This window comes from Macaca mulatta, chromosome 11 (genome assembly GCF_049350105.2).
Source record: "Macaca mulatta isolate MMU2019108-1 chromosome 11, T2T-MMU8v2.0, whole genome shotgun sequence".
NCBI classification, from domain to species: domain Eukaryota; kingdom Metazoa; phylum Chordata; class Mammalia; order Primates; family Cercopithecidae; genus Macaca; species Macaca mulatta.
Window position 1 is genome coordinate 48,884,494 of NC_133416.1, and position 17,162 is coordinate 48,901,655.

At 39.3% G+C, this 17,162-nt stretch overlaps 1 long non-coding RNA gene across 2 annotated transcripts; it reads left to right on the forward strand.

Annotated features, from left to right (window-relative positions):
• The first annotated feature begins 3,144 nt into the window (after positions 1–3,144).
• LOC107000830 (uncharacterized) lies at positions 3,145–6,694 on the forward strand. Of its 2 annotated transcripts, XR_003720589.2 has the most exons (4): positions 3,145–3,299; positions 3,724–3,848; positions 5,238–5,395; positions 6,027–6,694. It is a non-coding gene; the product is annotated as an uncharacterized LOC107000830 (long non-coding RNA). The 2 variants fall into 2 exon arrangements; XR_013400666.1 differs by lacking the exon at positions 3,724–3,848 and having other exon boundaries at positions 3,147–3,299.
• The last annotated feature ends 10,468 nt before the right edge of the window (positions 6,695–17,162 follow it).

The window sequence follows — 17,162 nt, forward strand, 5'->3', positions numbered from 1 at the left end:
GGTAGAAAGGAGGAGGCTTAACTTTATTCTGCCCATCATTCCCCAAAATGTGAGCTCTGTGTTGCTTGTGATGATGACCAAAACCTAGTAGATACAAGATGCAGAGGCCCCCATAGCCTCTAGCACTGTGTTCCCTGGGGCCCAACACAGTCTACTTGTAATTGATGGCATCTGGGAGTCAGGGCATAAGTTCTGTGTTTTTCCTGGAGCCCACTTTTCCTCCCAGCTGTCGCCCCTCCCTGTCCTCACTGCACTCTGCATCCGCCCTCTCCTGGTCGTTTCCAGTCTTAACAATGGTCTAGTCGGTCCCTGCTCCTTCTGGCAGGTCCTTCCAGGCTCTGCCTGCTATAGCCTTCTTTGTCCATGGGCCACTGACAACCAACCTTGACAACATCTGAGGATATTTTCCAGCGTGTGCTTCTCATAACTAGCCCTGCAAAACACTCCGTGATAGCCCATGATCAAGGGGACTGATGGTTTAAGCCATGAGAAACTCCCTTTGGGAGGTTCCTAATGCCCATTAGCATAGTAAAGGTTTTTGAAATGCCTACAACAAAGACACTTGCTTAAATTTGGCCAAATTTAATAAACTTCTAAGACCTTTTTTTGAAAATATCCTGTTAAATACAATAAATTTGTAATGTGAAAGCACACTTCGTTACCCTTGGAGGGCACTGCTTATGTAGCTTCCTCCCCAATAACACATTTGGCCTAGAAATAATCTGTAGTTCCTGTGCCTTTGTCTAATATCCTGATGTTGGAATTGGGACACCAAGGCCCCTTAAGAGCAACAAGCTGCAGCTTCTGCATCAAATCACATGAGAAGTGTCTGACCTGCCCAAATGGAAGTGGACTCCACCTCACTGCAACCAACAGACTGGAGTCCTGATCCTCTCACTTTATTCCCTCTGACCCTTTCTTCTGAGCTACGTTCTGCTTCTTATATCTCTCATGCTATCCACCAAAGACTAGTCTGCATAAAAGCTCAGACAACCAGCAGATATTACCAAAGAGGCAATCAATCAAACAATCCATTATCCAGCCTTGCTCACAACCTATCTTTTCCAGGGTTTTTCTAGAAAGGATAGTTACATCTTGATTGGTTTTTGTGATAAGTAACTCATAGCTCACTCACCACTTCTTTAGGAACACCTCCCTGACCAGATTGGAATCCCAGCTGTAGTCTCTTGCCCCCTCTTTGGCACCATAAACCACTCCATGAAGTACCTGTCACAGTTAGTGCTTTACATGTTTTTGTATGAACATGTAATTAATGTCTGTCTCCCTCACTAATACTCATGCCCAATAAAAACTGTATTCCACATACTACCACATCAAATGTTTTACAAATCTTTCCACTTAATCCTCATAACAAACCAATTAAGCAAGGAGGTGAGGAGTTGCAGTTATTATCCTCATTTTATAAATGAAGAAACTGGGGAATAGTAGTTAAGGAACCTGACAAAGATTAATAGCTAATGAACGGCAGACTGGAATTTGAATCCACGCATTCTGATTCCAGAACACTTATGAGCCTCTGGGCCCTATCATCTGGCCACTAGACACTAAATTCCATGGGGGAATGGACCATATCTGATTCTGCCCACCACTGTATCTCAAGTGCCTAGCACATATAATCTTTCATTATATTTTGGGGAGTTCTGTGTTTTTTTTTTTAAGAGATGGGGTCTCACTCTATCACTCAGGCTGGAGTGCAATGGCATGATCATAGCTCACTGCAACCACAAACTCCTGGGCTCAAGTAATCCTCCCAACTCAGCCTCCTAAGTAGCTGGGACTATAGGCACAAGTCATTACACCTGTGTATTTTTAAATGAATAAATGAATGAATAGATAAATATAATTTCAAGTATAAAATTCAAACATTTCAGAAATATACAATATAAAAAATAAAAATTACCCATAATCCTACCATCACCTGACCCAGGGAAAACAATTTTCAGCAGTTTTCTAACTGTTCCTTACAAAGCAAAGCTTCACCAGGCAGTGTCATGAAGTACGTTCAGTATGTGACTGAGTCCATGAACGCTGGGGACCTCATGAGGATAAGCACCTTACCTCCACTGCCACCACACAAATGCTCATGTGTGGCTTAATGTGAACAGATTATAACATCATACACAATATCTGTGATGAAAAAAGGAACTGTAGGCTCAATAAGAGTACAGTTATGTAGACTCAAATGGAATGAGTAACAAAACTCAGAAAGGAATGCAGTAAATATTAAAACTGAAAAGGGATTCACAGCAGCAGCCACATGCTCTCTCTGTTTCTGGCCTTTCCTGCATTTCTAGTTACCATTTCAATGAAAACAGAATGCACTGTCATTTGGTCATTTCTGCAGATAACACAAAACAGAAATAGATATTCCAGATGACAAAATCAGTTTTTAAAACTATTCCCACAGATGGAAATAATGAGTCAAAACCAACAAGATTAAATTTAGCAGCATATAATATAAAGTCTGCATATAAGTTCTAAAACTCAATCACACAAATTTAGAGCAGGGGCCCCATTTCCTTGTTAGCTTATAAGAAAAGCCTGGACACAGCCAAAGGATGATTAAGCAATTCACACGTCAGCAGCAGATACAAAAATCAGTTTCCAAACTTAGATGTGCAGGAAATGTCTATTTATTTTCTGTATCTCAGTTCAACTTCTGACTTTGAGATCTAAATCTGCCAAGTAAGCAAAAAATATAATCTCAGTCATTCTCGAAAATTGTTCACATCCCTGGAAAATTTCAGGAGTCTTATACAGTGGCAAGACCCGGGGGATAGGGTGGACCCTTCTGTCCCAGGATGTTTGTCTGCACAGCCTGTAAGGACCGAGGGCCCTGCTGCTCCATGGCACTCTTGGGCCATCCAGATCCCTGCCAAGGCCTGAGCTGTCTCTGCTTTCCACCTCCCCACCTCTGTTGCCAGCAAGTAGGACTGGATCCCCCTTACTCAGGAACCCACAGGCCTCTTTCTCCACCTCTCTCCCATCCTCTGGCCTCCTTTTTGGCCTTGGGAAATTCTACTCGCAGAAATACTTTCTTTTTCTCTTTGACAAATCCCCTGGACCCTTACACAACTTCAGTAAACATTCCAAGTTCCACTATGGGCTTACGCTTTTGGAAACAAAGTCCAGAAGACTACACATTGCTTCTGCTCTTCACCTGACATACATCTCTCCGGGGCAGCAAGGGAGTGCAGGCTACCTGCTTGAATTGGAGGAATGAAAAGGGAAGATACAAAAAGAAACAAAACAATATCTGAAAATATGCAGCCGTAAAGGTAATGGAACACTATTTTATGATATTCAAAGCAATTCTATGGAATGGCAAAATTAAAAGAAAATGTGTACATGAAATAACGTGAAGTGAGAAAGAAGAATACATACATAAGAATGACTCCAACATAGAAATACAGATTTTATAAGTATTGAAAGCTAATTTGAAATGACATAAATTGATTTTATGTCCATTGTGATATTTTGATGTAAAACTAAGTGCATAATGACTTTGAGAGAATAAATCATACTAAAGAAATGTAAGACCAATTAAAATCTCTTTAGCAATATTTAATTTTTATAAACTCAATGTGAGCTAATAAAATGTTTGTTTAAGGAAAGTTAATGCAACTTAGAGGTGTGTGGCAGAAACTGCTAGCCATTTAATAAAATATATTCTTTCCTTCCTCCATTGTAACTGAATTGTAGCAAGTCACATGGCTGCCTAAGTAGACCACATTCCCCAGTCTCCCCTGTAGCGGGTGTAATCATATGACTAAGTTATTGCCAATGGAACCAAACTGGAAGTGATATGTGCCACTTCTGAGCCCACGGTAGGTCTGCCTTCTCCTTGCTGTCTTTTCCTACCTTTCTAGCTAGAACCCATCCATGGCTGCTACTAGCTTCGACTGAGATGATTCCAAGGCCCTAGGGGATGGCAGAGCAGCACACCAGAAGGCACCTGAATCCCTAAATGACCAAGTGGAGCAGCACTCCCCACCAGCTTAGAATGTTCACCTCTGACTACCACAGGAAAGAGAAATAAGCTGCTATGTTCTTTAACTCAGTTTCTCTCTTGTTTTTACAACTTTAGCTTACTCAGATAAATACAGTGTGCATCACCAGAAGCCTCACATTCGGCTCTATTTAGTTGATTATGTAACTGGACTTTTTCAGTGATTAAATCTGTTCCATTGATACCCTAAAGAAATAGGTTCCATTTTTAAAACAAAAGCACAACCCAAAGGCAAAAACTAAGATGGTTCTCTTCTTCTGGTGACAGAGGGAGAGAGCAAGAAGAGGGTTGAAGCAAACATCTATTTAAGTCCTATGGCAAGCACTTCACAGGGAATCTCACAAATATTATGCCATTCCACTCTGAGAGCTGGGGTTTAGCCTGGAGCAAGAGATCCATCTTCAGATATTTGAAAGGCCATTCTAAGGGAAAAGACATTCTCTTTCTTTTTTAAATTATTGTATACTTTTTATCATGTGTAAATATAATCTCATTCTAACACACTCTCAAAATATAGGAAGACATGGAATAAACCATGGTGGTTTGTTGTCAAGCCTCTTTCCTCTCTCCAACTCCCCTCCAGAGTTATCTGTGTTATCATTTCCAAGTGTATTCATCCGTAGATTTATTACTTGCAGTTTCATAAAAAAGCCAAGCAGTTCACACACCATGACCTGCAGGAATCCTTCCTTGAACTTCTGCCCTCAAAATTAGCTAAGGTAACTTCTCTTGTACCATCATAGCACTAGTACCATTCCCTAGCCTTGTACTTAAACATGATATGCTATTTATTTAACTGTCTTGCCCATCTGACTGTATGTTCTTTGAGGACAAGAAGCCTTTTATTTATTCAAATAACTGCACAGAGACTTCATAGTAAATTCAACAAATGTCAAACCGAATGAAGTGAAGTTAAAGGGAGGCAGATCTTGTTCGATGAACCCCAAGTCAAAGATTTAAGAAATCACTGTTCAAAGTAGAACCAAATGCTTTGAATTAACTATTTTTTAAGTCAGAGAGTTTTAAAGAAAAGGTTTTCAGTCAAAGAGTTTCTTACATTCTAAGAGAATTTGACTCATCCATGACCAATACCTCTTAACTCCAAAATTTAATCCCCTGTAAATCCTTGTTCCACTTAAAACACTCACTGTGTATTTCCGAGAGCTACAAGAGAGGATCCAACATCTGATATTTTCTCCTTCTTCAGTTAGGACTCTTCTCTACTATGATCCTCCCTGGATCTTTCTTCAAGACTCTAAGAAGAGACTAGGAAACAAAACTCTCGTTAAGAAAAGAATAAAATATCCAGACCTTATTTCCGTAAATGGCTTAACCAGAATTCCCTTTCTTCTTCAACGCAAGAGGGTGAGTATGGCTACCCAATAGAATTTTTTTAAACAATATTCTTTTATATGTTTAAAAAGCATGCTTTTATGTTTGCTGAATTCTTAAATGTTAATAATTTTATTTATCTAACAAGAAGTTTTCACAATAAGCTGCACTTCCATAAAAACAATATTTAAACTGAAGCATGGTCATTTTTCTTCCCTTATGGGTAAAGAACTAGGTTACATTTAACTTAATGGAGTTTTTTTCCTGTTTCCTCTACTCTTTTACTTACTTCTTCTTCTAGATCTATTCCTATTAAATTTTCATAATATCCCATTAACTCAATGAAAAGAACTTTGCATGCTATGAGGTTGGAAAGAAAGCATTTCCTTTCATTATTGTCATGAAACATTTTTTTTTCTGAAATATTTTTTCTTTTTCCTGTGGACCTTTAGTTTGCTCTCTTTCAGGATTTTTATAATTATTCTACTGTTATCATTTTCCTCTTAAGGCCAAATTGAATTGCTTTGAGTTTATCTCCAACCTTTAGCATTACTTTCAAATAATGGATATCTAATTAGAGAAGGTTTCGTCATAAATAACATTTCAAAACCATACCACTGAATGGTTGAATAACTGCTGTTACCTCCTCAATTTTTTTCCTCAGGTTCTTCTAAAACAGCTTTCACTGAACAGTGAACACTGTTGCTGTGTTGCAAAGATGAAAGCAAGATTCCATGTGTGAAGCCCAAATTGAAATCACAGAAGGCAGGATTCACACTGCTAATTGTTGCTTAGCAATAAAATGTGCAAAACCTGCTAATGGAACAGTGACACCAGGCACCAGAGGCATCTGTATCCACACTGGCAGTAAATTAGGGAATTAGAAACCCTACAGTAACAGCAAGAAAAGGAATGCCATCCCTTAGGAACCCAGGGAGGGTTTCTGCACTCGTTCCTGCTTACTGCTCAGTTGAAAAGAAAGTCTCTTCATTCACTAGATACTGCTATTGTGACGCTTGAAGACTGCAAGGAAATAGATGCTCGGAGGTTCAGATTATTCTAAAAAGTGTCCCTGATGGATTTACACGTGCCTGCAAAAAAATCGTATTTTTTTCCCCTGTTGAAAAGATTTGCAGTAAAGATAGATCTTCAAATCCCGTACATTTGCTAATGGAGCAGAGTGGGATAGGAAGCTCTGTCACTGCCACTTCATCACAAGTGTTCTGTGGGTAGTAGTCATGCCTCCAGCATAAAGACTGTGTGTCAGAAACCAAAACAAACAAAGAGCCCACAGTGTAGGAATAAACTAGCAGTGGGTCTTAACCTGAAAAATGACTCCAGCCTTTTCTGGTTGTGCTCTGCTTTGGTTTTGTTCTACCTTCATTTGCTCCTGCGAGGGTTTCCAAGATAAAATGTTCCAAGTTGTCTGAAAAGGAATCAGTGTTTACCTGTTATCTGAAACTTCTCTGATTACATTTAAATCAAATCAACAGGATGGTGGGCAGGCAGGCGATGCTTGGGGATTAAGTAAGTAGAAACTCACTTCATATGAAATCAACTTTAAGGAAAAAAATTATATAAAAAAAGACAACAAATGCTTTCAGAGAGAGATAAAACTCCTATATACCATGAGGTGACTGCTGAGCAACAGATGCTGAGAAGTCAAGTCACAGTCTCCCTTTCCTTAGAATCTCTCTCAAGAAATCCTTGTTGATGATACATACATGTCCTATTCTTTGCTAAGTGCATTGGGCAACACAAATATTTTGTCCATGATCCCTTACTTGTTAATAATGTAGAAAAGATAATATGCATAAGCCAGTTGGGGACTTACAAGACATGATATAAAAGCTATAAAGCACTTTGGGAGGCCAAAGCAGGAGGATTGCTTGAGCTCAGGAGCTCAAGGCCAGCCTGGGCAAATAGTGAGACCTCGACTCTACCAAAAAAAATAAGAAAAAGAAAATAGCCAGCATAGTGGCACATGCCTGTAGTCCAAACCACTCAGGAGGATAAAGAGAGAGGATCACTTGAGCCCAGAACTTCGAGGCTGCAGTGAGCCATGATCGCACCACTGCACTCCTGCCTGCGGGACAAAGCAAGACCCTGTCTCAAAAAAAAAAAAAAAAAAAAAGCTATCAGGAACTGCATACGGAAACAAATTCATTTATTTTGCAGTTATCTAGACTGCCTTTAACGACACCCTGTTATTCCCTAAATTGGTGAATGAAAAAAATCCAGATGCTTAGCAACCCAAGGGACACTTTGTAAATGCTTTTTATTGAAGTATACCCAACACACTGTAAAGTCCACACATTTTATCAGCATTTCTCAGTACATTTTTTCACTTACATAGTGTATATCCATGTAACCAACCACATTGATCAAGACTTAGAAATTCCCAGCACTCTTGAATGTTCTTGCAAGCAATATTGCCCCCAAAATAACCACCATCTTGACATCTACCACAGCAGATTATTTGTGCCTATTGTTGAACTTCATATACATAAGGTCACTAAGTATTTTACTCTTTAATGTCTAGCTTCTTTCACTCAACATTATGTCTAAGAGACTCATCCATGTTGCAATTAGGATTTTTTATTGCAATGTAGTATTCCATTGTGCCAATATTCACAATGGTTTATTTACCCATTCTCCTTTGATGGACATTTGGGGTTATTTTCCCGTTTGAACTACTATGAATAAAGCTGCTATAAACATTCTTGTATGTATCTTTTGGCAGACATGAGCACATATTTCTGGTAGGCATCCACCCAGGAGTGGAACTGCTAAGTAGGTAAATGTTTAGCTTTGGCACATACTGCCAAGTTTTCCAAATAGTTGTGCCAAACTGCACACCTGCCAGAGATGGAGTTTCGCATTCCCCACATACTTGCCAAGATTTGGTATTGTTAGTCTTTTAATGTAGCTATACTGGTGAAGTATTATGGTTTTAATTTGCATTTTTCTAATGACTAGTGATACTGAACATCTTTTTTAATGTTTAAGATGCTTTTGTTTACATTTTTTACAAGACTGAGAAAATTTTAATTATCCCTATCAAAGAGAAATATCATTTCCATGTGGGTGGCAGGGAAGTGAAATTTCCCCTATCTAGCGTGCTCTGAAAACCAGGGAGGAAACTGACACTAGATTCTGAAGAAGAGAGCAGTCTTCCTTGAGGAAAAGAGCCCTTTCCTTGGGCAAGTGGTTAATGTGGCATTGGGCCCTCAGGGTGTGGGTGGAAGTTGGTGGAACGCTTATAAACACCTTTTTATATGCTTATTGGCTATTTAAATATAGCCTGTTGTAATAATGCTCCAGCAGATTTGTTTGAAAAGGGCTGCAGTTTCAAATGATCAGGATGCAAGTCTGCTGATCTTGTGGGCCTCAGAGAGTCTATGTCCTGATTAGCAAAGGATGCCAGAGTCATGACTTTTGTGAAAAGGGAAGCCTCCAGAATGAGCTGCGTGTCACTGGAGCTATTTAAGCAAAGACTAGACAGAAAGTAAATTAGTAGAGGAGTGTAAATACCAGCTGCAAGATGAGACTAAATATACTTAAATGTCTCTTCCAACACTGGTAAGTGCTACAGGGATTCAACTATTGCTAGATCAGTGAAAACTGGAAGGCAGAGGGTGGAAGTCAGGGCATGAACCTGTTAACTGTTGAGTATCTATTGTGTGCCAAATACAGTATTAAGCCTTTACATGCATTATTTCATTTAATTCTCAAAACAATCATATATGGTAGATAGTATCTATATTAGTTATTTATTGCTCCATAGTAATATTACCACAAATTTAGCAACTTAAAACAACATACTTTATTATCTCATGGTTTTCTGGGTCAGGAGTCCAGGCATGGCTGAGCTAGGTCCTCTGCTAGGCTATAATCAAGGTGTGGGCCAGAACCGGGCTCTCGTCTGAGGCTCAACTGGCGGATCAGCTTCCAAGCACATGACTGTTGGCAGCATTCAGTCCCTTGCAGGCTGCCAGACCGAGGGCCTCAGTCTCTTTTTGACTGTTGGCTACTTTTAGCTCCTGCTACGTGGCCCTCTCCATGAGGCAGCTCATAACCTGGCAGCTTGCTTTTTCAAAGCATAAGGAAGAGGGTTTCCTACCAAAACTGAAGTTACAGTCATATGTAACACAATCATGTAAATTTAATCATGTATACTCTGTTATCTTTGCCATATTCTGTTGGTTAGGAGCAAGTTGCAAGTCCTGCCCATATTCAAAAGGGGGGAAAGACACATCAGAGCAGGGATCATGGGAGTCACCTTAATGTATTAGTTCATTTTCACACTATGAAGAACTCCCTGAAACTGGGTAGTTTACAAACAAAATAGGTTTAATTGACTCACAGTTCCACATGGCTTTGGAGGTCTCAGGAAACTTACAATGATGATGGAAGGTGAAGGGGAAGCAAGGCACATCTTATGTGGTGGCAGGAGGGACGGTGGGGACTGCTAAACACTTTTAAAGCATCAGATCTCATGAGAACTCACTCACTATCATGAGAACAGCATGGAGAAAACTGCCCTCATGATCCAATCACCTCCCACCAGATCCCTCCTTCAACACATGGGGATTACGACTGAGATAAGATTTGGATGGGGACACACAGTCAAGCCATATCATTCCACCCCTGGCCCCACCCAAATCTCATGTCCTTCTCATATTTCAAAACCAATCATGCTTTCCCAACAGTCCCACAAAGTCTTAACTCATTCCAGCATTAACTCAAAGTCCAAGTCCAAAGTCTCATCTGAGACAAGGCAAGTCCCTTCCCACTGGGAGCCTGTAAAAATAAAAAACAAGTTAATTAGTCACTTCCAAGATAAATTGGAGATACAGGCATTGGGTAAATGGTCCCATCCCAAATGGGAGAAATTGGTCAAAACAAAGAGGCCACAGGCCCCATGCAAGCCTAAAACCTGGCAGGGCACTCATTAAATCTTAAAGCTCCAAAATAATCTCCTTTGACTCCATGTCTCACAGCCAGGGCATGGTGACACAAGGAGTGGACTCCCAAGGCCTTGGGTAGCTCCACCACTGTGGCTCTGCAGGGTACAACCACCTTGGCTGCTTTTCTGGGCTGGTGTTGAGTGCCTGCAGTGTTAGCAGGTGCACAGTGCAAGCTGTCAATGGATCTGCCATTTTGGGGTATGGAGGATGATGTCCCTCTTCTCACAGCTCCACTAGGTGGTATGGGGGCTCCACAACTCTACATTTCCCCTCTGTATTGCCCTAGTAGAGGTTCTCCATGAGGGCACCACCCCTGCAGCAGACTTATGCATGGATATCCAGGCATTTCCATACATTTTTTGAAATTTAGTCGGAGGCTCCCAAAGCTCAGCTCTTGTCTTCTGCACACCTGCCAGCCCAACACCACATGGAAGCTGCCAAGACTTGGGACTTGCACCCTCTGAAGCTGCAGCCTGAGCTGTACCTTAGCCCTTTTCAGCCATAGCTGGAGCTGGAATGGCTGGGATGCAGAGTATCAGTCTTGAGGCTGCACAGAGCAGCAGGGCCCTGGGCCTGGCCCACAAAGCCATTTTTCCCCCCAGACCTCTGAGTCTGTGATGGGAGGGGCTTCTGTGAAGGTCTCTGATATGCCTTGGAGACATTTTTCCTGTTGTCTTGGCTATTAACATTCAGCTCCTCATTACTTATGCAAATTTATGCAGTTGGCTTTAATTCCTCCCCATAAAATGGGTTTTTCTTTTCTACCACATGGTCAGGCTGCAAATTTTCCAAACCTGTATGTTCTGCTTCCCTTTTAAACATAACTTTGTATTTCAAACCATCTCTTCGTGAATGCATATAATTGAACACTTTCAGAATAAGCCAAGTCACATCTTGAATGCTTTGCTGCTTAGAAATTTCTTCTGCCAAGTATCCTAAATCATTTCTCTCAAGTTCAATGTTCCATAGATCTCTAGGGCAGGTGCAAAATGCCACCAGCCTCTTTGCTAAGGCATAGCAAGAGTGACCTTCGCTCCAGTTCCCAAGAAGTTCCTCATCTCCACCTGAGACCACCTCAGCCTAGACTTCATTTTCCATATCACTATCAGCATTTTGGTCACAACCGTTCAACAAGTCTCTAGGAAGTTTCAAACTTTCCCTCATCTTCTTGCCTTCTTCTGAGCCCTCCAAACTATTCCAATCTCTGCCCATCACCCAGTTCCAAGTTGCTTCCACATTTTTTAGGTATCTTTCTAGAAGTGCCCACTCCTGCTACCAATTTCCCATATTAGTCCGTTTTCACACTGCTATAAAGAACTCCCTGAGACTGAGTAATTTATAAACAAAACAGGTTTAATTGACTCACAGTTCCACATGGCTGGGGAGGCCTCACAATCATGGTGGAAGGGGAAAGGGAAGCGAGGCATGTCTTACATGGTAGTGGGGGGTAACTGCCAACACTTTTAAACCACCAGATTTCATGAGAACTCATTCACTATCACAAGAACAGCATGAGGGAAGCTGCTCTCATGATCCAATCACTTCCCACCAAGTCCCTCCCTCAACACATGGGGATTACAATTTGAGATGACGTTTGGGTGGAGACAGAACCAAACCGTATCAACTACTATTATCCTTACTTCATGGGTGGAAAAAATGAACTAAGAAAGGTAGAATAAGTTGCCAGGTACAAGTGTATCTAAATCCAGGGTTTACTTTCTTAACCACTATAGTACCAGGTAAAGGTTCAAAGAGGAGGTGAAAAGACAGCTGGAATGGCTTATTCTGAATAAGCTCAGAGAATAGGTTGGCAAAACCAACATGAGCAAGGAGGCAGGAAAGAATGGGTATTTGTAGGAGAGCAAGGAAATTGGTCCAATTAAAATACAAAGTTTATTCGGGTGATAGGGGAACCAAGGCTGGATAGCTAGAGTAGCACTAAACTCCTAGAAAGTCTAATGGAGATGCATCAATCTTACACAGTATTCAATAGGGAACCAGTGTCAGGTTTTAAGCAGACGTTTTTAAAGTATTAAGATGAATCAGGTATCACAGCCTCATGCTAATCAATATATCTGAAACTTCTTAGAAAAATAAATCTTGATGTTAACCAAAGTAGATAATCCATCTCTACTTGGCAATGCCTTTTAAAGCATGGCTGTAAATGATTTAAACAAATAAACATTGACTACTAAGTAAAATGTTTCTCACAGGAGCATCTTTGGTGAGATCTAAATGGAAGAAAGACTTTGCAACAGAAAAAGCAACTCTTTTTGGAGACCTTCGTTGTCCTACTCAAGTCATAAGTCCTAGAACCCATACTCTTCTTGGTCACTCCTGTCAATGGTGAGCTGTGAGGACACTGTGAAAATCTGTTACTCTCTAAGCATTGGATCACATGACCCTCCAATCCAAAGGACCGCTAGCCTGACTCAGACCAGTCTGACCCACTGGTGGTCTTATGGAATGGAATGAAGGGGAAAAAATGCTGTATAAAATAATCAGTGGAAATTAGAAAATCAAGTGTTTCCTCTATCCAACATTTATGTTGCTTGCTTTCACTCCTTCCAGATAAACAAAATCACCTTGATGTTCAGTATAATGACATGAGATAACTGGCTGGCTCTCCACTAACATCTCAGAGTGTGGGTTTAGAGTCGGGCTGCCTGTGTTGGAATCCCCCCTAAGCTTGCAAATTGTGCAACCACAAACAAGTTACTTTTCTTACTTAAACCCCTCATATATAAAATGGTGAGTAAATATATCCTTCGTAGCAACATGGATGCAGCTGGAGGCCATTATCTGAAGTGAATTACACAGGAACAGAAAACCAAATACTGCATGTTCTCACTTTCAAGTAGGAGCAAAACATTGGGTATACGTGGACATAAATATAGGAGCAATAGGCATTGAAGACTACTAGAGGGGCCAGGGAGGGAAGAAGGGCTGAAAAACTCATAGCTGCTATGCTCACTACCTGGATAACGGGATCATTTGCACCCCAAACCTCAGCATCACACAATATACCCATATAACAAACCTGCACGTGTACCCCTTGAATCTCAAATAAAAGTTGAAAGTATTTTTAAAAAATAAAATAAACATAGCAAGTAAAAGTGAGAAAATGCATAATAAGGTTTGTAGAAGGATAAAATGGGACAAGGCATAATGGGTTTCATATAGGAAACGAACTAGACGCATTAAAACATTCATGATTACATCATTAGTGCACAGTGTAATAATTTGCTACTAAAAGTATGATAAATTTCATTGAATAAAAAATTCAGTAGAATGAACACAATTATGAATCCTTTTCTATCCTGTGTTTTTCCTACAAGTATACACGTAGCTCCAGGGAACATGGTCATAGTATCAGTGAACAAGGTGCTTCTTCCTAGAGTATCCATTTTATCCCAAGTGTCAGGAGAGGGAAAATAAATTAACTTGTAAGTACCTTTTTAGTTACCCTTATATTAAATTCATATGAAATGTTTTATGTGGTTGGATATATATTATTTTCCAAATAATACTGAGTAAAAATATCTACAAGTGTACTTTTCAGTCTACAATTTAGAGCTCATATGTATGACTTTAAAAATTATAATATATGATTTTTATATTAAGTGTCTGGAGGAACGATTTCATTCAAAACAAAGCTTGAAATATTATGTGCATGTTTTTCTCCATATTTTAAGTCTATAATATTTTTAAGTTATACTCATCTTTTTTTAATCTGGTGATAAAAATATAGTGCAACTTCTCTGTCAAATTTTTCCACAGATCATAAGCAATTTTTTATTATTTTGTCAAAGAAATAACATAAAAAGTAGGGATCCATGCGAATTTTTAAGATAAAACACAAGATATCAATACCTGCAGGGAATTCCATCTTGTCAGGCATTCAGACAACTACAAATTGAAAAGCAAAAAAACTGATTACATATTAGTTGTATTTCAGTATGTTTAATAGTTAATAAAATGCCACCAAAAAGTCATATGAGACAAGGCCCTAATGTCCGAACTTCACTCTTTTTTTTTTTTTTTTTTTGAGACAGAGTCTTGCTGTGTCACCCAAGCTGGAGTGTTGTGGTGTGAACTTGGCTCACTACAACCTCCACCTCCCAGGTTCAGGGGATTCTCATGCCTCAGCCTTCCAAGTAGCTGGGAATACAGGCATGTGCCACCAAGCCTTGCTAACTTTTGTATTTTTAATACAGGCAGGATTTCGCCATGTTGGCCAGGCTGGTCTCGAACTCCTGACCTCTAGCAATCCACCCATCACAGCCTCTCAAAGTGCTGGAATTACAGGTGTGAGCCACCACACCTGGCCTCCTAACTCTGCTCTTAACCACCCGATGGAACAATTCAACTTTGAAAACTGTAAGTCAGATAATGTATGCCAAGTGATACATAGGAAACCCTCTAAAATTTTAGCTGCATTTTCCAGATTCAATCTTCCCTATTCCACAATTCAGTGATTACCTCTTCCTGCAAATGTCAATTTGCAATTCTACTCTGAGATTTCCACCCAAGAGGAACAAAGCATATGTTCACAGAAACACTTGAACAAGAATACTCGCAGCAGTTTGATTTATAATAGCCCAAAACTGAAAAAAGCCCAGATATCCATCAACAGGAAATGAATAAACAAATTATGATACATTCACACAATGGAACACTACTCAGCAATAAATAGGAACCAATTACTCATACAAACAACAATATGGGTGAGTCTCAAAATACTATGCTGCAAAAATACATTTGGATGGAAGGAATAAGTTCTAATATTCATTGGTACAGTAGGGGAATTAAAGTTAACTATAATTTATCATATATTTCCAAATAGCTAGAAGAGAAGAATTGTAATATTCCCAACACAAAGGAAAGATAAATGTTTGAGGTGATGGATATCCCAGTTACCAGATTTGATCATTATGCATTATATACATGTATCAAAATATCGCATGTACCCCCAAACTATGATATAGCAACAAAAAATACAAAAAAAGAACATTCTACTGAGTGAAAGGAGAATAGTATATACTGTATGATTCCATTTAAATAAAATCCTGGCACAAACAAAAGGTAAGGATTGCCTGGGAAAAGGCATAAAGGAACATTCTGAAGTGGTGGCAATGTTCTGTACATTAATAAGGATTTGCATCACATAGAGGTTTGCATTTATCAAAATTTAATAAATATACTCTTAATATTTGTGCATATCTTTGTATAGAAACCTTAGGTCAAAAAATTATGATAAACATATATTGCAGATTAACCACCATGGTACACGTTTTCCTACGTAACAAACCTGCACATTCTACACATGTATCCCGGAACTTAAAGTAAAATAAAATTTAAAAAAAAAAAAAACAAAAATATATATTGCAGACTGTTTAGGAGGAAGTGTTCTGATGTCTGCAGTTTATTTTAGAATGCATCAAAAGTTAAGATGGATTAAAGGATAAGATGAGAAAAGAAACTGAATAGATATGTGTTAAAGACAAGTAGAGTAAAACGTTAGAAGCAGAATCTAGCCAGTGGGGATATGAGGGTTCATTGTAAAATAACTTTTTATAAAGTGATTTTATACTGGAAAATTCGGCATGATACAAAACCGAATTGTAAAAACTAACTGGTGAAAAAAGCTTCAGAGTAATTGTTGAAGACAATCCATGAAAGGCATAATTCCTTTTAATCACAGACACACACACACACACACACACAAACACACACAAACATATATATATATATACAGTCTTTTTAGTTACAATTGGAGCTTCACAGCATATTTATAGTACTGTATACTGTGTAATTATTTTCCTCCAAAGACACAATAAAAACAATTTTAAAAAGTTACAGTGATCATGAAATAAAAATATTTAGAAAAATAATTAGAAAATATTTAGAAAAACAGTTACACTATTACCACAAGATCTCAATCCCAGACAAGAGTGATAGCTTCTTTTGTCAGCAAAAATATTCTATAGAAAGAAGAGGATCTGTAAGGAAAAAGGGGGGGTGCAAAGGTTTCTCCAAATTACATTAACATCTGTTGTTTCTCAGCTCGGCCCTACTGACTTTGAAGTGTACTTTTAACACTTTTTGTCTAAAGTTTACTCTGTTGCCTTAGTTCTTGAACTGCATCAGATTCACTGGAAGTATTTGTTGAAAATTCAGATTCTTGTGCCCAACTCATACCAGCTGAATCAAAATCAGAGAAAGGTAGTGTAATTCTTTTTCTTTTTAAAATTCTCATATGTGATTGAGCCAGAATTGAAAACCATGGCTTGAAACCATATCACTATTAGATATTAAATATGCTCTGAAAGCAATGGGCACATAATGAAGACTCACTGGCAATCTACCCACTAACTTGTGCCAACTTCTGAACAGCCCCAGTGTGTGATCCCCAGCCACTCCTCCCCATCTTCGCTCACATACTTCTGAGTGGTCTCCTGTGTGCTAGGCATAAGCTCCTTAAGTGCAGGCTCATTTTCCAGCTGATTTTATAGAGTAAGGCTGATGGTTACATTAGAGGGTAATATAGGATCACTTACGATGTTATTTCAATGGCTCCCAGCCAGGGCTGGTATAACGGGGTATGCAGAGTATGCTGTGCATAGGGATCCCCAAAGAGGAAGGAACCCAGACTCTGATCACTGCTTTTATTCATTTAGTAATAAATGAGTTTGTGCACCTATAGTACAGAGGCCAAGTCTCCTTTTTATTTGTGCTCCTTGGAGAATATCCGTCCAAAGTTCCCAGATAAGACATGCACATTGCAGACTCATTTATGATTTAATAGGCACATACCCTATAATCTTCCA